Below are 24,808 nucleotides of genomic sequence, written 5' to 3'. Positions count from 1 at the left end.
TTTTCCAGATAAAAAGGAGTGTATCTTCTCCTTTGTTGACCTGAAGAGTCAAACTCTTCAATAACAGGGTATGCATTTATCAAATCAGATCACCCTGTCCTTCTTTTTGAGTGTTAACTAATGCCTTTTGTAATCTTGTCATAGGGACTGCACAAAGCTCCTGCATGGGTGGTGCTGATGGTGTCACTGCCCCTCCCCCTCTTCCTTCTCCCTCCACCCATGAAGGATTAATTGAGGGGGGTAGATCAGGGGTTGGGGGAATGCCCTAATGGCTCCTGCTGTGAAGCACTCCATTCCTTATTGTGTTCAATTGTATTTAACTCCTTTCTTGTCTAATTCTTCATCCTTTTCACCTAGTTTGTTAATATCCTTCTCCTCCTGCACTTCTTTTTTTCTTTTTCTAATACTTATATAATTCCTTAAAGCCAGTTGTATTAAGTTATGTGTATAAAACGTTTCTTTAGAAATTGAGTCAGGTCTATTATCGTTGTAGTATTCACATAGTTGTTCTACTAATTTCCATTCCTCTTAATCTAATCCTTAGAGAACCAAGGAGATGTATACTGTACTGTTTCTAAAAGTTCAATGATCTGCTCCCAAGTTACAATCAAACCTTGGCTTTTAATGTGTTTAACTATGCTTTCGACACATTTTCCTCGAAGTGGAAAAGAAGGCTGTTTTCTAAACATTTGTCCCGTTTCAGCTGAAGCACTAGTTTAGTTCTTGACAAAGTTTCCTTCTTTCTGTTTTTATACTCATCCTAATTTCTGGGTCACAAATGAAGGTTCTTAGCCCCACATTGGGCACCAAAATATAATGTTCTTGGTGGTTTTCTGGAGGTCTTGGGAGTAGCCTTCATCTCAGCAGAGTAATCATCACAAGAATAGCCAGGTGTTAAAGTCCAAAATGCTTTATTGTCTCCTTGCCTGCGCCCAGGCTAGCTTTCTTGTGGCCTTCAGAGGGGACTTGGTTTCAGTGGAGAAAATGCAGGATAGGCCACCACGGTGGTGTGAGATGAAGTGAGTCTGAGTCCAAGGGTTTGTGCTTCAGCCTCCAGCCATCACAAAGGTGGACTGAGTATAAACCAATCATTATATCACTAGGAAATCATTATTTGTTGTAAGATTCAATCAATTACTGAAGTTAGAGAATATTAATCACCATGCTAAACTAGATAACCATTGTATTTCTCAATTCTATTGACTTAACAGCTTGTAATAATCCTTGTTTCAGAGTTCTGGCCCATAACATTAGGCAAAATGTTAGATAACACAGTGCCTGATGTAGATTCCTAGCGCCTCCTCTGGAGACTCCTGCCACAATGATGTGGAATCATTAGTGACCACTCTTTGGTGCCAGCCATTCATCCAGTTCTAAATCCATCTTGTACTCATCATCTGGTCCCTGTCTGTCCATCTTGGCCCCGATATTATGCTTATGTTCAAATGCTTTGCTCAAATTCAGATACACTTGATCTGCAGCATTCCCTACATCTACTAGTCCTTGCTCAAGTCAGCTATTTCATCAGCCCTCCTTTCAAGTTGGACATTATATCAATGTTCTACTCTGATTTTAACTAATGGTTGAAAATAAAGGAGTGAAGCTTCATTTCTTCATCTCTTATGATGGTCATACCTGATCATTATCATTTCATGACTTTCACTTCCATTTTTTCTTTCTTTTCCTGATTCTCCTTACTTTACCTGGCATTGTCTCATAGAACTGCCTTCTCTAGATGACGGTATGACATTGTGATGCTCTTTGTAATCATTTTTTTTCCTTTTCTAGCTTTTCACTGGTCATATGTTTAATGATCCATTCTAGAATTTTCCCAGGAATTAAACTCAAATCCATTGGCCTATCATTTATCCACTCTGTTCATCTTTCCTCCTTTCCCACCATAACCCTTAAAAAAATGGGACAGATTTGTCTTCCTCAAGTTTTCCAGCACTTCTACTGTTTTCCCTGATTTTTGAGTCACTGACAGTGGCTCAAAATTTCCATCTGTTTTTTTTTTTATTATTGCTTAAGGATGTAGTTCATCAGAGCCAAGTGACTTGAATTCATCACGAGTCTCTTTTATCATCTTCTCACTTATCTTGTGTAGCAACCTTCTCTTAACCATTTTGATTCAGTCCGTTCCAGTGTACTGCTCTTTCTCTTACCCTCTTGTCTGCTCTGGTGGTTTTGAATGAGAAAACTAGAAATAGAGTATTTGCATTTGAAAATTTTACTATAGAAAATAGGTCATCTTCACTTTTTCCCACAATTTTCCTTGTACCTCACACAGAGTTTGCATCTTACTATAGACCCAGGTTTTCAAGGGAAGCCCACAGAGACCATAATTTGAAGGTATGGCAGTGCCATTACGACACCATTATGCTGAGAAACTCAAGCAATCAAATCACTTTAGCGCAATTCTACACAGAGGCTGCTATAAGACCATCCAATTATTACTATGTCAACAGACTCTCAGAGCAACTGCATTATGATGTCGCAATGTGAGCGTATGACTTTAGGCGAAATAGTTTTCGGGAAATCTACAGCAACCTAATTGTTCTATTGCCTCTCCTCCAAAGTACTGTGTAGGGGCAAAGCAATTTTAGTGGCAGTCGATGGAGTTTAGTTATGATGACAGAACAAAATGAAATACTGTCAAGACAAGTTATCCTGCCAGAAAGGAAATGAAACAGGAAAAGCCTATATTCAAACATCGTTAAGTTTACAGCATAAACCCACCAAGGCAAGGACATTCAAAGTTACCCGGCACAATTCTTTGAGCAAAGTCCCTTTGTGTTCAGTATGCGATAAATTCAGTAAACAGGCCCTCTCTAAGAGTACACACTCAGCTAGCAGTGTTACGTACCAGGGATGGGGAGGGGAGGCCAAGAAAGTTATCACAATGCAAGCTAAGTAGTTATGTGAATATGAACATGGGGGGCTTAATTTGACATCAGTACCACATGCACTCCTACCACATTAAGTCTCTCACAAGATGATATGTAATTCAGGAAAGAAGGTAGCTGCCCAAGACCCCGAGTATGAAAGGAAGGGAATGTGGGAGGGCAAGAGTCACTTGGAATTTCAGGAAGTTGTTGATTCATTTATTAATTGCTTAATGAAAGTAGCACCTTGTTCCTTCAAAAAAAAGTATCTCATTTCACTATATCTCCAGGAAATTTTGCTATTCATAAAGAACCAACGGAACGAGAGGCTGAGGAAAAAGAAGGAAATTCTAGCGAGCTAAGACAATCTTTTACAAGTATATGTTTCTTTTAAATGTCTTTTTCCAGCTATGAAGATATCATCCATTACTTATCTTAGAGTAACACCACCTCTTTTAAATTGCCATAGGAAAATCAATGGTTTCGAGGAGAAAAGCTCTCTCCCCAATAAATCACGAGAGTAGATTTCAGCATTCTCCTTTTATTACTGAAATAATGAAAGCAAAACAAATATCACTTTGCTAGTTTATTAATAAAAAAAATCTATTAGCACCAGAGAAAACTGTGAGCTTAAGCTTGATCAAAGGTCAGACAAAACTTTGTGCAAAGGAAAATCTATGTGACAAGGAATTTGAATTGTCATTTGCTCTATAAGTTTTTAAAAGCAGTTATTTTTCCTGAAAAAAGGTCACTTTCAGATGGAATATTTCATCACATTTTTCACATTTATGCTGGACTTGAACAATATTGGATTTGGAGAGGTGTGACTGGTTCTTTGCCTATATCTCTTTTCCTCAAAGTGGAATAAAATTAGTTGTCACTCTATACAAATCAAATTCTTAGGAAAATATTTGTACGTAGAGAATTGGACTAAAAATCCAATTTTACTGGGCCCAAAGATATGGGCCTGTGTGGGGGCTAAAGAGAAAAGGAAGTGAGTGTTTTAGTTGCCTTAAATGATTTCTCATTTCCTTTGCTACCTCCTTCTGAATCACACGATCTTATATGTCTTCTGGTGGGGAGGAAGGGGTTGTAGGAATCTGGATTTGACTTAAATGCAGGAATGAGAAAAAAGGTGGGAGTGAAGACATTATTCTTTTTTAATTAATCTGGATTTGACTTAAATGCAGGAATGAGAAAAAAGGTGGAAGTGAAGACATTATTCTTTTTTAATTAAAGTTTTTTAGTTTCAAATAGATGCATAAATAATTTTCAACCTTCACCTTGGCAATTGTGTTGCCATTTTTTTCCTTCCCTTCCCTTCTCCCCTCCCCAAGATGACAAGTAATCCAATGTGTTAACCATGTGCGATTCTTCCATACATATTTCCATAACAGTCACGGTGCACAAGAAAAATCAGTTCAAAAAGGGGAAAAAATGAGAAAAAACAAAATGCAAACAACAACAAAAGGTGTAAATACTGCGTTGTGTGAAGTGGTGCTTCAGAGTAAGACATTACTCTTTAATGATTTCTCTAGCCTTCTGATTGTGTTAAACAAATTTTTAAAAATCTTGTGACTTTAAATTGTAGTGATATTGTTTTTAAATACTTAGTGTTTAAAAAGAATCTTTTACTTCCACATGCATGTTAAGTATTGAGTTAAACTGTGAGATATGTGACTGGAAAAGGAGGCAGAGTCTGTGATGGTCCTGCCACTCAAAGTGCTACATTGTTATGCATTTAATGACCTTGCTGTAGACCACTAACATATTATGTGGGCCTCTTGTGGAGTATTTACAGGAGGAGGACCTAGGACAAGAGTGGTACCTGATGGAAAAGTGTGGATGGATTGTGATCAGTGATGATGGAAGGAGCGCTCCTTTGTCTAAGTGACATATATCCCAAGGGCCTTAGTAGACCACCAGCTTGACACAAGTGATGTTTGACAGGGTGATTTCTGTCCACGTTGCCTCCACTGAAATGTAAGCTTCTTCAGTGCAGGAACTGTCTCACTTTCTTATATATTTCAGAAATGCCTGTCCCAGGGCTTAGCACATAGCAAATGATTAACGTACAGGCAAACCAGTCACCAAGCATTTATTGAGTACTCACTATGTGCTGGGCACTGTGCTCAGTGTTGGGCAAGATAAGTAGATGTTTATGTTGGATGATTTAAGGAGTGCCAAGAAGCTATACCCCTTCCCCAGACCCCTGAATTTGTCTTCCACTCATTCCTAAGAGTCTACTCTGAGGGATTTGTTCCTTTCAGCTAATTGTCATTGCCTCCCGGGGATCCCCTAGTAAAATGGCCTTGTCCCCGAGAAGGATAATACAGCCAGTCCCTACGCCCGAGTGTACATTTGTTCAGATTGCTGTCCCGATGCTTGTGGCTTGTGGTTTTTCTATTTTTCAGTATTTTTTTCATTAAAGCTCTTTTCAATTACATCAAAGGCAGATTTCTGTAGAAAATTTTCCCTATAGGCCCTGCATAGCTCTTTTAGTGTTTGAGGCCCAAATATATGGAAGTTTAGAAGTGCACCCCCTTCTAGAGTTCAGGACACTGATGATTCTGTTGATGGGATGACAAGGGAGAGAAGTCAAGAAGCCCAAAGTTGAGGTTCTAGCCGAAAGTCTTCCCAGCTACAAAGTTGTGTTCTGCGTGGTCCTCCAATGTGAAGTGAAAGGAAAGACTAATTGAGAAGGGTGCAGATTTGGAGCTAGTTCAGGGAAGAGGGGGTAGCTTTTTTCCAGATGCAAAAATGACTATTATTTATACCACAAAAAGAATGGGAAGCCTTGACATGATCAGGTTGAGTTGTCCACGATACCTGTGAGAAAATAGAAGCTTCTTCAGGGCAGGGCCTCTCTTGTTTAGCGTGCACTGTTGTTTTTCAGTCCTGTCTGACTCTTTGTGACTCCATTTGCAATTTTGGCAAAGATATTGGAGGGGTTAGTCATTTCCTTCTCCAGTTCAATTTGCTGATGAAGAAATGGAGGCATACAGGATGAAGTGACCTGTCTAGGGTCACACAGCTAGGAAGTACCTGAGGCCAGATTTGAATTGAGTCCAGGTCCAGGGTTCCATCCACTGGATCACCTAGCTTCCCACTTAGCATATAGTGGGTGCTTAATTATTTTTTAATTGATGGTTTGCTTGCTAAGCATATCAGTGATCTCCACATTTTAGGAAGTTTCATTGCCATTTTGGAATAGCCTTCCCTTTGTTCCTTTCGCAGCCTAAATGCTGCCCATTCTTCAGAGTCCTCCGAAAGCCTCCCCTTATGCCTCTGGCTCTCAGTGACTTGCCTACCCTAAAATTGAACTTCAGTGACACTTTGAATCTGGTTCTGTCCTCTGTTAATATGAGACAGGCTTTTCCTTGTCCAAACTTTGTTCAAGTCGCTGTTTATCAACATTTAATGAGTTATGAGATATCTTCTGGGTGTTAGTGAGAATTAGTCCAAGTAAACCACATTTGTTTAGTAATTAATTTGACTAGAGAAAAGATTGAATTGCTTATAGAGTTTAATGACTCGATGATACATTTATGTGACTGTTATCTTCTTGACCACAGCCAACTCTGGTGTACAGAATGGCCTTTACTTAAGTTTGATTCTCTCACTAATAAAGAGTTTGTATTTAATTGGTGACTAGAAATCCTATAAAAGTTAGAAATGTTGGGTAAAGATATTCATTTTGATTCTCCCTTAGTGCAAATCTCATAGGAAATATGAAAAAGAAGCCTAAACTTTAATACTTCTAAAGATGGTAATTTTATCGATTTGGGAAGTCACAATGCAAATGCAGACCACCCCACAGATGGATAATCGTTTGGGTTTGCAGGAGTTGTTGTGGCAGGAGAGCTGATGGCCAAACGCTTAATGAGGTCGGTCTCGTTCAGCTTAGCTGCTCTTGGCCTAACATATCATGGATCCATCTCAGGGTATGTCCTCCCCGCTATTCTGGCTTGGTTGGACCCATGGTACTTGGACTCCACTTGACGCTGACCTTTTGACCCTCAGCTGCCTAATTTTATTGAAGAGAGTCTTGAATAGCAACTACTGGCTAAGTTTTCAACCAGTTAAACCACAAGTATTTATTAAGCACCTACTAACGTTTGGCACCAGAGAAATGGATACAAAAAATGAAAGAAGCCCTCCTCACTATGAGTTTACGTTCTACTAGTGCAAACGGGAAGTAATAATTCTTACGATTATTAACTAAGTTATCCTTATTGCTAGCATTTACAAAGCACATTAAGGTTCGCAAAGAAATGAACAAATATTGTTGGATTTTAGCTTCATGACAACCTGGGAGATTGGTACTATAATTATCCCCATAGATAGATCCTCACAGAGGCAGTGATTTGCCCAGAATCCCTTAGTAAGTGTCTGAAGTCAGGTTTGAATTTCGGTCTTCCCAACTCTGGCACCCTACTCTAACTAATGTGCTACCAAGCTGCCCCTGGGTATACGTAGGAAATACACACATAAATAGGAAGTTAATAAATATCTATTTATCTATCTATATGAATAAACAATGTAGTTAAGCACAAAGTAGTTAGGGAAAATGCTACCAGTTGGAGATTGGGAGAGGCTTTATGCAAATAATGGTGGCTGATGTGAGCTGCTTTTTGATGGAAGAGTGGGCCTCTGAGGCTGAGATACAGGAAGTGAATTCCAGGCAAGGGAGAGGGTGGCCAGTGTGCAGATCCAGGGCTGTGAGTGATATATACATATGTGCGAGCATGCTTGTATATAAAGATATACGTCTGTATGTATGTACGTATTTATGTAGTCACACACACACACACACACACACACACACACACACACACACACACACCTGCCCTCTGTTTAGCTTTTAACACTTGATACGGTCTGGCCCTAATCTGTCTTTCCAGATGTATAGGAAATTACTTTCCTTCCCATTCTCTGCAGTCCAGCTAAGGTGGCTTTCTCTCTGTTCCTCACACCACAATTTGAAGCTTATATATTTTTCCTAGAAGCTTTTTTTTTAAGAGTTGGGGGGAACACATGATCATATTCCTCCTTATGGGCAATCACTTTTTGATAGCTGTGTGGCAAATGCTCTGAAGTGGGGAAGAATCTTGAGGCAGGGAGAGGTGATAAGGGACAAAACCAGTCGAGAAAAGAGATAAGATACGGAAGATGTTGTGGAGGTAGAAATTATAAGAGAGCAGCTGATTGGACATGTTTGGTGTGGGAATGCAGTGCCAAGATTATCCACTTTGAAATATCCAATAGGTGATTTGAGATATTAGCCTGATATTGGATTTCAAGTGCCTGTAGGTATACCATGTAATGATGCTTCATTCCCTGGTAAGATAATATTGTTCACTGCCATCACTTGATCTTATCTGCCCCAGAAAGGTATGAAAATAAGTTTCAGGAAATAAAATCATGCTTCTTCATCCTCACATGGCCCTTACACAGTCACTGTAATATTCTCCATCAAGGTTTTCTCCTTCATCACTTGACTCCCTCTGGTCTGTAACTGGGTCAGTTCTGTTCACATTTCTTATTACGTAGTTACTAAAACTTTCTGAAACTTATACTTTGTTTTTTTTGTAATATTTCTTGTTGATTTTTAAATATCACCTAGATCTTTCTCATATTACTTTTTCGTCCCGAGAGAGCCATCCCTTATTTTAAAAAAGAGACAATTTTTTTTTATTGGCAAAATTGAGCAATGCATTGAAAAAATCCCATCAATACAGTGTTTCACAACTGTCTGCTCTCTTCTTCTGCAAAGGAGAAAAGGGGGGATGTCTTCTCATAATTCTTCATTGAGTACCATCAAGGAAAATAATGTAGATCTCAAACACAATTTTTAAAATAAAATTATGGATGTTCTCTCTAACTGAACTACCTAGAAAAGTACCAGATCAGTCCATTTTTTTGTGTTACATAAAGACAATTTGAGTCTTGCTTTTTAAACATTGAACTTCCTTAGGGATACACTTTGCCCATTATAGATCTCTGTTGCCTGAATTTAATATTTCTTTTTGATCCCAACAGTCCCTCTTAATACATTTTGCAGCTAATTAATTATATTGTTGGTCACTATACATTCTTTGACTGCAACTTCTCCCCATCTCACCTGGAACTCTCTACTATTTATATTCCATATTGCCTGCATTTGAACTATTTTTCCATTTGAGGTATAAGTGGAAAAAATAATGCCCACGCTTAGAGTAAGAGCTTTGGCATATAAGCAGAGAGAAAGGCCTTCAGTTAGTCCTTTAAGAGTCAGAATTTGAAGGTGTATGAAGTAATTGGGAAGAACCTTATGCATCTTTCCTTTGTCCTGGTTCATGACATGGCAGACTTTTATATTGCCCCGTATGATGCCCTGGTTAACACAGGACTCTGGTGATTCTTTTTAAACCTCAGCAGTTCCTTTAGCTGCCATATGGCTACCTCTTGTTATGGGAGAAGAGCAGAGGCTCAAAAACATATTCAAGAAGAAAAAACCCATCATTCCGTGTCACAGCCTGGGCATGCAGGAACACTGACTCTCTTAGCAAATCAACCAGATCTTCCTTTTAAGAGAGCCCACTAACAACCTTATATTGGGTCCGGTCATTCCAACTGTTCACTGTTATGCAGCAAGATGGAATACTCTATTGTGATAAAAACCTGAGATTCACTTAGATTCAAGAGTGTTTAATAGGCATTCAGAATATACCTCAATCATTATAAGCACATTGGTTCTCATATCCCCTTTCTTTCTGAAAACGCACACACATGCAGTTGTGCATGGAAATTGTGTAATTTCATATGGATTCACAGACTTGGGCAACTAAGCACCTATTTCTTCCTGCAATTATTTAATCTGCATGTGAAATGCCTTTTTGTCCCATTATGTAAGTAATGGTTCTGCCTCTGGAATTGAGCTGACATAATTCATTTGAGTCTGTGTAGCATTCTTGTGAATTTTGAAGTGTTCCAAGTTTGTTTTGGGTTTTTTGACCTTGAGGTTTATAGCATCAAATTTTTTTAGCCCCTCGAAAATAACTAATTTACGATTCTGCGTGTGTCTTTCTTTTCATTGCTAATAAAGTATGAATAGAATTCTTGCCTTCAGAAAACAAAAGATGTGATAGAGGAGGAAAAAACCACCCTAATCATCTGATTGATTTTCTGATTAGTGAATGGCGCAGAAGCAATACTGGCACAGGAAACCCCTTGCAAATTCTTTGTAACCTCAGAACAGAGGCTCTTAAACTTTGTCCAAGTCCCAGACCCCTTTAGAAGTCTGAGGAAGTTTCCGTTCCATTGTGTGCATTAAATAAGACATACGGAATTAGAGAACATGTGGAATATGTACAATAGGATAGACAATATTTATAACATATATAGAACTAGGCGATCTATATAAAAGACACATATGCAGTACATACATTTCTATAAATCCTTTGTGTCATATGTTTTTCTCTATAAACTATATATAGTATATGTGTAGAGATATGTGTGTGTTTACATATATACTGAAGAATCTAATTATATTGAAATACAGTCAGCATTAAAGGATTTGCAATGCAAAACTGGAAGAGAAGAAATGCTTAAGTAACTGTAGAACAGTTGGTGATATAAAATAGAAACCTCACTCATCTTCCTGGACAGTTTGGAATTTCAACTATACACATAATCTTGGGCAGAATGTTTCTTGGTCATAACGACATCAAAAGCAAGCGTGAGAGAGTACTCATCAGTGGCATTACAGTGTCTCCACTCCTTTTCGGGAAGATAATGTAACTCTTAAGAACTTAATCATCATTAAGGCAGGAGTTATTAGCAGAGACAAACAGAATAGGTGCCAACTGATGATGTTGGGGATGACCTCCAAAAAGAATATAAGGGGAAGAAAGAGGGATTCACTTGGAGATTGGGGACAGAAAGGTAGAATGGATGCAATTTTCTCACATAAAGAAAACACATATGGAACAGCTTTTATATTGGAGGGAATAATGGCAGGGAGTGCTTGAATCCCACTCTCCTTGGAATAGATGCAGAGGTAAAATTATATTTGTGTGTACGTGCGCGCGCATGTATATGTATATTATTGACATTATGTATATTCACATATATCCACGTACATTCTCTCTCCCTCTCTCTCCCTTGTTCCCTCCAGTATTAGAAAACCATCCTACCCAATAGGGAAATAGAAGGGGAAGAGAATAACAAGTACAGGTGTGGGGAATTACAAGGGGAAGGCCAGATCGGGGAATGCAGCAATCAGAAGCAAGACAGACTTTTAAGGAGGAACGAGAAAAAAGGGAATGGGGAGGCTAATCAGAGAAAAATGGGATAGAGGGAAGTATATGCTTAATAGTCATAATTCTGAATGTGAAGGGAATGAGCTAACCTGTAGAACAGAAGTGGATAACAGAATGGATTCGAAACCGGAATTCAGCTATATGTTGTATAAAACTGACGACCTTGGATCAGAAATATACACGTAGCATTGACATGAAGGGCTGAAGCACGGTCTATTATCTTTCGATCAAATGAGGAGGGCACGGGTGGCAATTGTGATCTTAGAGAAAACAAAAATAGACTAACTGAAAGAAAGGGAGAATCAGAGAAACGACATTCTGCTAAGAGACACCATGGATGATGAAATAATCTCAAAAAATTTATAACAGGTTTCTCTGATAAATGCCTCATTTCTCAACTAGATAGAGAACTTAGTCAAATTTATAACAACAGAAGCCATTTCCCAATTGATAGATGATCAAGAAAGATGTACAGGGTGTTTTCAGAAGAAGAAATGAAAGCTATCTAGGTATATAAGAAAAAAAAATGTTCTAAATCATTGTTGATGAGAAAAAGGCAAGTTAAAACCATTCTGAGGCACCACCTCATACTTATCAGAAATGATAACTATTAGAGAGGATGAGGGGGAAAATAGGTACATTAATGAACAGTTGGTAGAATAGTAAATTGGTTCAACCATTCTGGCTGAAACTCTGGCTAGAGAACTACATAGCCTTTGCTCTGTGAATGTCACTACTAGGTCTGTGCCCCAAATCGATTAAAGAAAAATAAAAAGGATAGGTATGTACAGAAATATTTGTAGCAGCTCTTTTTGTATATAAAAGACTCAGTTTGAAATGATAGGCCTGAACTAAATGGCCGCAGAAGCCCTCCCAACTTACCAAGATTCAATTTAAATTCACTTAAGTCTACATTGATTAAGCACTTCCTGTGTGCCAAGCACCAAGATAAACAGTGCGGATATCAAAAGAAGCAAAAGACAAAGTGTAAGCTCCCTGAAAGCAGAGAAGGGGGTGACAACTTGCAAACCAGTATATACAGAGCAAGTCATACACACAATAAATAGGAAATAAATAAAAGAGAAAAGACATCAGAATCAAGAAGAGATGAGGGAAGGTTTTCTGTAGGAGGTGGAATTTCAATTGAGACTTAAAGAAGGTCAAAGATTTTTTAGTAGTTGGTGTGAAGGAGGGAAAGTGTTCCAGGAATGAGGGATGGCCAGAGAGAATGCTGGGAACAGAGAGATGGAGGGTCTTGTTCATGAAACAGCCAGGAGGCCGGTGTCATTTAACCAAAGATTATATATTGGACAGTAAAGTATAAGAAGACTGGAAAGGTGGGAAGGGATTAGGTGATGAAGGGCTCTGAAAGTCAAGCAAAGCATTTGGTACTTGCTCCTGGGATCAATAGGAGTCTATTGAGAAGGGGTGGGGTGGTTGGGCCTGTGCTTTAGGAAAATCATTTTCGTGGCTGAATGGAGGGTGGATTGGAGTTGGGAGAGACTTGAGGCAGGTGACCCCCTGTCCCCTAACAGCATCTATTGGAATAATCGAGACATGTCATGGGGAGGGCCTACCCTAGAGTCGTAGATGCCCAATAGTTGTGGAGAGCTGAGCTGAACTGTTCAGATGGCCGGTAAGTATACCTAGGCACGCTTTTGGGCACATTAGCACTTTGATCCCTCACGAGCACCTCAGTATTCCAGACAGAATTATCATCACTACAGAGATGGCCTAACAGAGTGATTATGTATTGCTGTTTGATAAGGATACAGACCCTGGGCAAAAACAAAACAAAACAAAACAAAAAACAAGGTAGCATCTGAATCATGTGTTTGAAGACTGCATTTCTGTCATCTTGACCATCTGCTTAATAGCCTTGTTGGAATGTCTTGTGTTAATAATTTACCAATTTCTACAGGAACAGAATATAGAGTGTGGTTTATCCCCCAACACACACACACACACACACACACACACACACACACACACACACACACACACACACACACACACACACACACACACGGCTGCTGTAACATTCCTCTCTTTGGGCAGTAAGCACTTGTGGCTAAATTCCTTGTTTTCTGGAGCATTCTGCCACAGGGTTCTGGCCCTGGGGGGATTTGTTCCGGGATTACATTGTCTAGCTCAGACCTTTCCAATTTGGGGTTGAGTAGACCCCTGCCCCGAGATGACACACTCCTGTCTCTCAGAGCACCACTTGGTTCTGGGTCCATTGTAAACACTGCCTTCTTCAGTCTCTTCTTATGGTGACCTCAATTAATACTTGGGAAAAGGAGAGGAAAAAAATGGAAAGAGAAGTTCAAATCCCAGAAAGTTAAGACACAGTCAAAAGTGGGTAAAAGGTAGAAAAGATAATAGGTAAAGGGTCAAGAAAATATAGTCTTGCTAGGAAGGTAAAGAACTCAGGCTGTATGGACCTAAATCAGAGATCTGGATGTTTGGAAGATTTTTCTAACTGATTTTCTATAAACTTTTCTTTGTTATTTGGAAATGTTATGAACTAATTTTGATATGCATATTTTAAATGTACCCATCAGGAAGCCAGCTTATTCACTAAACACATTTCACTCAGCAACAATCCAATTTTGTGGCAAAGATGATTTGATTCAGACATTGAAATATCTTTCTGTCATTGAAAATACACTCTGCATTATTCAGGCGCATTGTTATAATTATTATAATTTGCTTTTACTAAGCGCTCTTTAACACAAAACGGAATTTTGCTAGTTATTCAAGCCATAAGAGCGGCAGAATCCTTGAGTCTCGGGTCTACAGGAGAACGAGAGAGAGCCTTTGATTAAGGGTATGTTCAGAACACCTTCAACAAAGGATTGTTATGAACGTGAGAACTCGCGGGAAAGTTCGATGTCATTGCTGCTGTTGTTGCTATTGTGGGTCATTTCACTCACATCCCACTCTTCGTTGCCCTATTTGGAGGCCACTTGGCAAGTAGTGAAGTACAACTAGCGTGCCATTTATTTTTCCGGCTCCTTTTACAAATAAGGCAACTGAAGCAAACAGTATTAAGTGACTTGCCTAAAGTCACACAACCAGAAAGTGTCTAAAGCCAGAAATCTGCTTTCTTCTTTCTTAGACCAGTATTGCTTAAACTGAACAAAACTTGGGCTTTGGGGATATCAGTTCTATTAATGTGCCGTTTCAAGATAAATGATAACATTTTTGATAATACGAACCCCTTGCATGTATATGATACCTTTAGCTCGTCTAAGTGCTTCCCTTCTCTTACCGAATCAGCGGTCCTTGTTACTATCCCAACTCCATACAACTAGTTCTAATGTCTAGCCAGGGCTGTTTGTGAATAAAGACTGCAGCTAAGCATTAAGCTTCTAGTTGCCCAATAACAATAACTCTCAGTAAGAGTATTTTTAAGTGGCTTTATATCGTAACACATTTTGCACGTAAAACACACTTATAATTCATTTGTGACAAATGGAGTTTTTTAATGTGGCAATGTATGGCAGTTTGATTAAAATGTCTAAAGTCGTTCTCTAATAAACCGACAGAAATATGGCAAATGGCATTTTACCTCCGGGAAATGAAAAACAATTAGCTGAGGTATTAAGTTAAATTTACACAGTGAACTTCAGGTCTCAGTTAATAGAATCGTGTATAGCACAGAAGTCAATTGCATTCTTTATTTCTGTTTGGAGGCTTAAACCTATTGCTTAAATTAATGAATACCCCCAGAACTTTGAAAGCAGTAGGATCATTTAGCAACTGCATCTTTACTGGTCTAGCCTTTAAGTGATCAATTCATCTTCGAAATTCAATAAAATTTGAGGAATTTATTCCAAGATGTTTGTAATCACTCGGTAACCAGAGTTTTGCCTGAAACTGGACAAATGCTATCTGCCGTTAAGGATTTTATGACTATCCCCTATCTGCATCTCATTGCTCTGGAGCATTATTACTGGCTTCCAAACCAAGAGATGCACTTTCAGGTAAGGGAAAATCCCTATCCTATCTTGACTCACTTTCTACTAGGCCAGGGAGCCGGACAAAAGGGGGAATGAGATGACTGAAATGTCCAAATCCCATTTCACAGAATAGAAACTAGGTCATTGGGTTTTGGGATAAAACCTTCTTAGCTTGCTAGAGCAGCTTGCATGTAGAAGAGCTGGTTTTAAATCAGCATGCATCCCATTCCCCTTGCCCTCCCGGTTTCTCTGAACTGTGTTTTCTATAAGCTTCCATCCGTGAGCATTTACAGGACAGCTTCAGTGTCCGTGGCTGACTGGGACACGCTGGTAGGAAGAGATATGAGAAAGAAGTTCTGGAGCAGGAAGACAAGGTACAAAGAGGAACTGTCACCCAAGTGAGTCATCCCTGTGAGCTCACAGCCTCTGCAGATGGGGTGGCCATTTGTGTCTTCTGCCTCCATATCTTCTTGCCCTATATCTTCACCTTGGTGCTTCTTACTTAGCCTAGCCCGGTGGGCAAGTTCCTGTGACATAAGGGTAAAGGACCAAAGGCTTTCATACATAAAGGCTTTCATCATGGTAACTCAGAGACGCCTCAGGGCTTTACCTATTTCAACAACTGCTGGGGGCCAGGCTAACTGAAACCCTGGAACTGTGAAAGGGAGGATACCCACCCACCTGAGCATGAGATAGTGGGCCTGAGAATACTATTTAATCCCTATACCAGTCCTGTGAAGTAGTAATACAAAGATTATTATTGGTTTTTTGCTGAGACAATTGGGGTTAAGTGACTTGCCAGATCACACAGCCAGGAAGTGTTAAGTGTTTGAGGCCTCATTTGAACTTGGGTCCACCTGACTTCAGGGCTGGTGCTCTATCCACTGCACCACCTAGCTCCCCCTACAAAGATTATTATTCCTATCTTACATGTAAAGAAAATTTAGCTGAGAAAAAGCGAGTGATTTTTCCCAAGATCAAATGGCTGGTGGTGTCTCTCAGCCAGTGTTTGAATATGAATTTCTCTGAATTCCAGGTCCAGACTACTTCCTACTTTCTCACCTTCCTTCACATCAGCCTCAGCTCCCTTTCATAGTCTGATGGACAATCAGATTTGAGACTGATGTTTCTCTTATCATTAGTTGGAGCATTCTTTCATATAATTAGAAAAACGTGGCAGTTCTTCCTTTGAGAATTGTTTGTTCGTTGACTTTGACTAAATATTCATTGGTGAATTGTCTTAAGTCATATGTTTCTGTTATTTCTTTTCTCAGCTAGAAGAATCTTCCATTAGTAGCTGTGGTGTTCTCTTCTTTTTTATAATATAATCGTTCTCTGGGTGCAGGTTTCTTGGGGAGGTTTTCTGGAGGCAGCCTTCGTTTCAGTTCAGAGTAATAATCACCTCAAACCGCAGCCAGGGATTTAAAATCCAATCTTTTATTGTCTCTTTCAAAATAGCCCGGTTAGTTTTCTTAGAGGCCTATCTCTTTCCTTGGTTCCAAGAGCTCTTGCAGCTTGTCTGCCAGCTTCAGCCTCCAGCTCTCTCTGAATCTTGGTTCTACTCCTCCGAATCCTTCCTTCTGCCCAACTGCAGTCTCTAGCTTGTCAATCTCCTGAACTGAACTCATTTGAGCTCTCTTTGGTTCCGAGAGCTCTCGTTGGTAGTCTTTTGCCTCTGCCAGCTTCTGCCTCTAGCTCAACTCCAACTCCTGGCAATCTTCCGAAGTGACTGACTTCACTAACTCAGCTCTTTTTATGTTCTTTTAGAGGTGAAACTCAAAGGTTGATTCCTCCTCTGAGAGTGGGATTATGGGAAGTGTGAATTCACAAAGTTACAAAGGTAACTTTGTGAATCTCCCATACTTGTGAACTCCAATGTTTGAGCTCTAATGTGTAAACTCTCTTAAAGGTACAAACCCAAGCAAACAAGCATTGCTTCCATCAATTCCAGTGAGTCAACACTAGGATTCTAACAAGTAGCAATGGCTAAAAAGACCCTTCTCAGAAACATTTGATACCAAGATTCCACCCCGCTCCCCCCAAACAACAACTTCTCTTCATACCTGCCCATCCAGCATCATTCTTTGAGGGAAATATACAGTCTTCCTTCTGATTGTCGTCGTATTTTCTCCATAGCTCAAGAGTCCAAATTAAATATATTGCTCTCGTGAAAAATCTACTCAGCTTAGACAGCTCAATTTGGCCACAGCTCTTTCTAGAAATAATTTTTAGATGAAGGAAAGAGGTAAAGGGGTAGAAAACATTTGGTAGAAACACTTTCCCCTCTATTCCCTTTATTAAGGCCACAAAAGCAAATCTGATCTTAGTCCAAACAATTCCTTCCGTCACATGGTACTGATGACTCAAGTCTTATTGAAAGTGTGAGAAGTTCCAGAAAGGTCACACCCCTCTGTTTCAGAGCTACTGGTTTATCTTTTTCCAGTCTTCACTTCTCACAAAAGTAAAGACATGCACTTGCCTTTGGGCAGACCAATGGAGATAGCAGAGCAAAGAAAGACCACCAAATGTTATGTATCCTCTTACTCTGTCAATGAAAAGAAGGCCAAGCTAGCTATAAAAATGTCTTGTTCTGTTAATGAAGGTCCAAAAACACTGTATTAAGGGAAAGCAGATATTCTAAAGCAGGGGGAAGTTGTAGCCTATCAGGTTCAGGGGCAGTAGCAATAACACTCTACTGGCTTGGCATTGGTCTGAGATCTTTACAGAATTACATGGTTGTTAAAGTAGCGGTTCTGAAGATCGTGGCTCTCTTCAACAATGAGACAAGTCAGGCCAGTTCCAGTGATCTTGTGATGGAGAGAGCCATCTGTACCCAGAGAGAGAGGACTGTGGGGGCTGAGTGTGGATCACAACATAGGATTTTCACTCGTTGTTGTTGTTTGCTTATATTTTGTTTTCTCTCTCATTTTTTTCCCTTTTTGATCTGATTTTTTTCTTGTGCAGCAAGATAATTGTGGAAATATGTGAAATGTGTATGGAAGAACTGCACATTTCATATGCATGAGATGACTTGCTGTCTAGGGGAGAGGGTAGGGAGAAGGGAGGGAAAAATTTTGAAACACAAGGTTTTGCAAGGGTTGAAGGTTGAAAATTATCCATGCATATTTTGAAAATAAAAAAGTTTTAATAAAAAAGAAACATAGTTAATAAAGGTGAAAAGTTAAAAAAAATAAAACAGCAGGGGTAGCCACAATATAGGGTAGATTCCAATTCAAACCCTGAATTCATTTGATATGCAGGATGGCATCTTATGTGTCCTACAAACTTGTATTAACCCAGAGAATAAAAGAGTGTTCTTTATTAAGCCTAACTGAATGTGTAAATATTCACCACCTAAAATTAGTGTTTTATTTGTTCTTTTTTAAAGTTTGAAACTTTAAATAGTGCTCTCTATTTGGAAATCTTATGTAGTTTTTAAAATTTTTCAGTAGTATTTTATTTTTCCAAATATATATAAAGATAATTTTCAACATTCATTTCTATAAGGCTTTGTGTTTCAAATTTTTCTTCCTCTTCTTACCTGTTCCCTCCCCAAGAAAGCAAGTAGTCTGATACAGGTTAAATATGTGCAATTCTTTTAAACATATTTCCATATTTATCATGTTGTACAAGAAAAATCAGACCAAAAAGGACAAGAAAACCACGAGAAAGAAAAACAAAAAGGTGAAAACAGTATGCCTCGATCCATATTGAGTCTCCATAGTTTTCTCATTAGTGTTTTAAAGGTATCTTCCCAAACTGTCATCGTCCATTGGTTCAGTTGTGTCTAACTCTTTGTGATTCTGAACCTTGAAGTCTACGGGGCTTTTTTGGTCAAGGTAATAAAGCGGTTTGCCATTTCCTTCTGCTTTGGATTAAGTCAAATGGAGGAGGTTAAGTGACTTGCTCAGTGTCACATAGCTAGTACGTCTGAGGTCACCGTGGAACTCAGGTCTTCCTGACTCAGGGCCCAGCACTATCCAGTGCAGCGCTCCCTGGCAGCCATCTCGATGGTCTCCTAAATTTCTTAGAAACTGTCTCAAGCAAAGTTGCAGGATACAAAATAAACCCACATAAGTCATCAGCATTCTTATATATCACTAACAAAACCCAACAGTTAGAATTACAAAGAGAAATTCCATTTAAAGTAACTACTGATTGTATAAAATATTTGGGAATCTATCTTCCAAGGGAAAATCAGAAACTTTATGAGCAAAACTACAAAACACTTTCCACACAAATTAAGTCTGATCTAACCAACTGGAAAAATATCAAATGTTCTTGGATTGGGCGAGCAAATATAATAAAGATGACAATACTACCTAAATTAATCTATTTATTTAGTGCTATGCCAATCAGACTCCCAAAAAATTACTTTGATGATCTAGAAAAAAATAACAACAAAGTTCATATGGAAAAACAAAAGGTCAAGAATTTCAAGGAAATTAATGAAAAAACTCGAAGGTGGCCTAGCTGTACCAGATCTAAAATTATATTATAAAGCAGCAGTTACTAAAACCATCTGGTATTGGCTAAGAAATAGACTAATTGATCAATGGAATAGGTTAGGTTCAAAGAACAAAACAGCCAATAACTTTAATAATATAGTGTTTGACAAACCCAAAGACCCCAGTTTTGGGGATAAGAATGCATTATTTGACAAAAATTGCTGGGAAAATTGGAAATTAGTATGGCAGAAACTAGGCATTGACCCACACTTAACACCGAACACCAAGATAAGGTCAAAATGGGTTCATGACCTAGGCATAAAGAATGAGATGATAAATAAATTGGAAGAGCATAGGATAGTTTACCTCTCAGACCTGTGGAATTTATGACCAAAGAAGAACTAGAGATCATTACTGATCACAAAATAGAAAATTTTGATTATATGAAATTGAAAAGTTTTTGTACAAACAAAACAAATGCAGACAAGATTAGAAGGGAAACAATAAACTGGGAAAACATTTTTACAGTCAAAGGTTCTGATAAAGGCCTTATTTCCAAAATATATAGAGAATTGACTCTAATTTATAAGAAATCAAACCATTCTCCAATTGATAAATGGTCAAAGGATACAAACAGACAATTCTCAGATGAAGAAATTGAAACTATTTATAGACATATGAAAATATGCTCCAAATTATTATTAATCAGAGAAATGCAAATTAAGACAACTCTGAGATACCACTACACACCTGTCAGACTGGCTAGAATGACAGGGAAAGATAATGCGGAATGTTGGAAGGGATGTGGGAAAACTGGGACACTGATACATTGTTGGTGGAATTGTGAACACATCCAGCCATTCTGGAGTGCGATTTGGAACTATGCTCAGAAAGTTATCAAACTGTGCATACCCTTTGATCCAGCAGTATTACTACTGGGCTTATACCCCAAAGAGACACTAAAAAAGGGAAAGGGACCCGTATGTGCCAAAATGTTTGTGGCAGCCCTGTTTGTAGTGGCTAGAAGCTGGAAAATGAAAGGATGTCCATCAATTGCAGAATGGTTGAGTAAATTGTGGTATATGAACGTTATAGAATATTATTGCTCTGTAAGGAAGGACCAGCGGGATGAATACAGAGAGGACTGGCGAGACTTACATGAACTGACGCTAAGTGAAATGAGCAGAACCAGGAGATCATTATATACTTCAACAATGATACTGTTTGAGGATGTATTCTGATGGAAGTGGATCTCTTTGTTAAAGAGAGCTAATTCAGTTTCAATTGATCAAGGATGGACAGAAGCAGCTACACCCAAAGAAAGAACACTGGGAAATGAATGAAACTGTTGGCATTTTTGCTTTTCTTCCTGGGTTATTTCTACCTTCTGAATCCAATTCTCCCTGTGCCACAAGAAAACTGTTCGGTTCTGCACACATACATTGTATCTAGGATATACTGTAACCTATTCAACATATATAGGACTGCTTGCCATCTCGGGGAGGGGGTGGAGGGAGGGAGGGGAAAAATTGGAACAAAGTGAGTGCAAGGGATAATGTTGTAAAAAATTACCCTGGCATGAGTTCTGTCGATAAAAAAGTTATTTAAAAAAAAAAGACACTTTGTCTCTATACAGATACGTTTCTGTACATCATCAGACATTCCTTGTGTCACATCATGTGTATGAACGAAATTCTTTTTACCTGCTCAGTTCTCCTTACTAAGTCTGTAGAGAAGACTGGGATGCCACAGCACAAAGCTCTCTTTTTTCCTCGAGTTGACAATTAAGACCATGAGCATGTGCTCACTATTCAGTAGAGATGAGAAATTCATTTTTTAAAAAAGCTTTTGATCTTAATCATAAAGTTTGCTTCCCTAATCTTTTGCCTCTGTTTTGTCCCACTCAGGCTGTCTGGAACGATCTCTTACTGTGGAAACATCCAGAAGACTCCAATCTCTGTTCTGCCATGTTCTGTAACTTACAAGAACTTCAGACGGTCACTCACTTCACCGACTCCCCACTTCCTACGCATGTGAAACGAGAGAATCTCAGAGATCCCTGCTAGCGTCAAGACTGTGACATTGTGAAAGTAAGTGATGTAGTTAAAGCATTCTAGTTCATCCATGATTTATCATCCTTTGGGGAACTCAACACAAAGGAGACATTTTAATATTTGCTTGATTGTCTCTCAGTCATCCCAGGTCACATCCTCATGGTCTCACCTCAGTAATCTAAATGGTTTCTAACTCCAACTTTTCCAATCTCCAATTGATTTTTTGCATTGTTGCCAGAATAATCAGACTACTGCTCAAAAACTTCCAGTGGTCGGTTCCCTATGGTCTCCTAAGCAAAATATAAACTTCTGAGCTTGCCAGTAAAACTCTTCCCCGGCCCGCCTCCAAACTAGTCCCAATCTCACAATGCCCACTCTCACCTCTCCGTACCCGCACACACCAACTCACCTGGATTTAACTCTTCTTTGTTGAAAGACCCAACTGAAGGGCCTTGGCCCTCTCTTCCTCCATCCTTACGAAATGGGGGGAAGAACTTAGTGTGTGTCTGCTCCTAAGCCAAAGTCATCTACCCCGACTCTTTACAAGCATGCCAAGAAATCAGTAGTCCCCCATTTGTGGACGTACAATGCTCCATGCTGGGTGGCCCAAAATAAAGCTGTGACCCAGTCATAGCATTCATCAGCTATTCTACCCTGACCCCAAAGGCCCCTCTCGATGACTTTTGGTAAACCTCAACCACTACAGTTTGTTCCAGTAGGTTGAATGGTAGTATGTGTTGAGTTATGCGACTTAAGCTCCCAGGGTCTTCTCATCTTATATAAGCATCCCCGCCTCTGTACGGGAAGGCCAATTTCGTTGATTGGGAATATGAGACAGTTAGACCCTCGTTGTACCATTCATACTAGTCCCCATTTAAGAGACAAGTGATTATGCTACCTTTGAGCCATGAGAGTTGGTTTATTTCTCAACTCACCTATTTCTCCTTCTACTACCATTGCTTTAACAGCCTCTCATCTTCCATACTATGTAATATATATATATGTGTGTGTGTGTGTGTGTGTGTGTGTGTGTGTGTGTGTATGTATTATATATACATATGTGTGTGTGTGTATATATATATATATATATATAGTAGGGTATCCCCCAAAGCTTTGTCCAAGGCCTTCTCTAGCCTCACCTCTCAACAGCTAATCGTTTTCCTCAGTTTACTGACCATCTCTATACAGATAGCTCACAAATCTATAGAGATAGGTAGTGAGGAAGGATGGATGCATCGAACCCAGTCCCATATCATCTATTAGACATTTCAATTTAATTGTCCTGGAGATATCTCAAAATATACATGTCTAAAACACAACTCATTATTGTTCCCCCAAAACCCACTCCTCCTCCGAACTTCAAATTTCTATAGGGAAGAAACTATGCCAAGAGTTTATTTTTTTGCATTTTCTCTAACAGTGGTCGTAAACTGGACCTTACTCTGTGCTTTTTTGTGTGTTCCTGCAACAGGTATTAGAAGACCAGGCTACCCCTTTGGTGTCTAAGCTCAGTTTTTCCCTCTCTTGTCCATATTTTCTCCATGTTGCTAAAATCTAAGTTTATTGACACCTGCCCTTTGTCTCTGAATAGATCTCTTGCACTCTGTTCTGCTCAGCTCCTGTTTACCTCCCAATAAATATGAAGTATATGCTGCAGCTTGATTCCTCTGACTCCCACTAGTTCCTCAGCGGTGGGCTCCTTAAACCTGCACCTGTTGACCTAAGGGTAGCAGTGGAGGACATTGTGTGAGTGGGGCAAGAACGTGGAAGGTGCTGTTCTAGTGTTCATTTTAACTGACAAGCACCCCAATGGTGTTTCCTGCTGTGATTATCAGGGGATATCAATTTGTTATCTGGGCTGATTAGCCCGTAGTTAGGGTGTTTCCTAAGACGGTATAGAAAGAATCATTGGTTACAAACCCCCCAAATAGATTCTAACTTAACAGGCATAATGTAGGGGTAATTTGTAATTCCTGGAAGTCCTTTTGCTCTAGTCCTTGAGACTTCACCTGTGGGTTTGGTGTCATTTTCCACTAGATTCCATGTAGAGACTTGAGACTGCCTTTTCCGTCCTCAAGGAGATACACATACTGCCACCAGATGTCCCAAGAAGTCTTTTAGGACCAGCACACTGATACAAAATCTTGTGATTCTTCTGTTTGAACCCTCTTCTGGCAAAGGGACAGAGGAGACCAAGCCTGGATTGATGGATTCTCCTACTCTTTCCTCCACATCCCACACACCATCCCCGCCCCTATCCCCCACCCGACACATTCCAGTGATTGCTACCCTGGTGTTTGGATGGAACTGCCAACCCTTGCAGTGTTCAAATCTCTAGTCTCCCCAGGAGCTCGCTCTTTTGTACCAAATCCAAAGGGACTGACTTGGGTTTCTTAATCTGAATATACTTACTGTAAAACATAATGAGGTCATTCTTTGGCCTTTAAGTACTTCTAAAGTGATGGTTACTGGGAAATGAATATAAACTGCTTACATTTTTGTTTTTCTTCCCGGTCCAATTCTCCCTGTGCAACAAGAGAACTGTTCGGTTCTGCATACATAGATTGTATCTAGGATATACCTATTTAACATGAGGGCTGCTTGCCATCTGGGGGAGGGGGTGGAGGGAGGGAGGGGAAAAATCGGAACAAAGTGAGTGCGAGGGATAGTGTTGTAAAAAAATTACCCTGGCATGGGTCCTGTCAATAAAAAGTTATTTTAAAAAAATAAAGTGATGGTTAGCTTTTCATTCTTAATCTCAAACCTTTGATTGATTCAATAGATATGTTTCAGCCTTGCTCACATCTAGTTCCTTGACACCAAGGAAGTCTGGTCACCTGATAAAAGTAACAGGGTGATTAACACAATCAAGCTTTTAGCTTGATCTCTGTGTCTTAGAAATGTTAAATCTTGCATGTGGTTTCTTGCTTTAGCCGTTTCCTATACTACTGTATATAGTCTAATACTGCAGCCCCTCATTTCTGTGACTTCCCCAAATCTGGCAATTTCGAAGTCAGCTAGCATATAGGATCAACATTGTGCCTGATGATTGATTTTTTTAAAGCATCCCCGTTTTTGGTAAAAATGCCTTCTCCATCAGCATACACCCTGGGCTTCTGTAATGTCACTGATTGTCGTGTGGTCGTACACATT

At 39.4% G+C, this 24,808-nt stretch overlaps 1 long non-coding RNA gene across 1 annotated transcript in view; it reads left to right on the top strand.

Moving 5' to 3' along the window:
* Positions 1–24,271, top strand: part of LOC127542899 (uncharacterized) — a 40,933-nt gene extending 16,662 nt beyond the window's left edge. The window contains exons 3-4 of the long non-coding RNA XR_007948914.1: positions 21,509–21,691; positions 23,693–24,271. This is a non-coding gene — a long non-coding RNA (uncharacterized LOC127542899). The remainder of the gene's footprint in view (positions 1–21,508; positions 21,692–23,692) is intronic.
* Positions 24,272–24,808: the final 537 nt, after the last annotated feature.

This window comes from Antechinus flavipes, chromosome X (assembly GCF_016432865.1).
Source record: "Antechinus flavipes isolate AdamAnt ecotype Samford, QLD, Australia chromosome X, AdamAnt_v2, whole genome shotgun sequence".
Classification (NCBI taxonomy): domain Eukaryota; kingdom Metazoa; phylum Chordata; class Mammalia; order Dasyuromorphia; family Dasyuridae; genus Antechinus; species Antechinus flavipes.
This window is presented reverse-complemented; position numbering and strand designations above follow the sequence as displayed.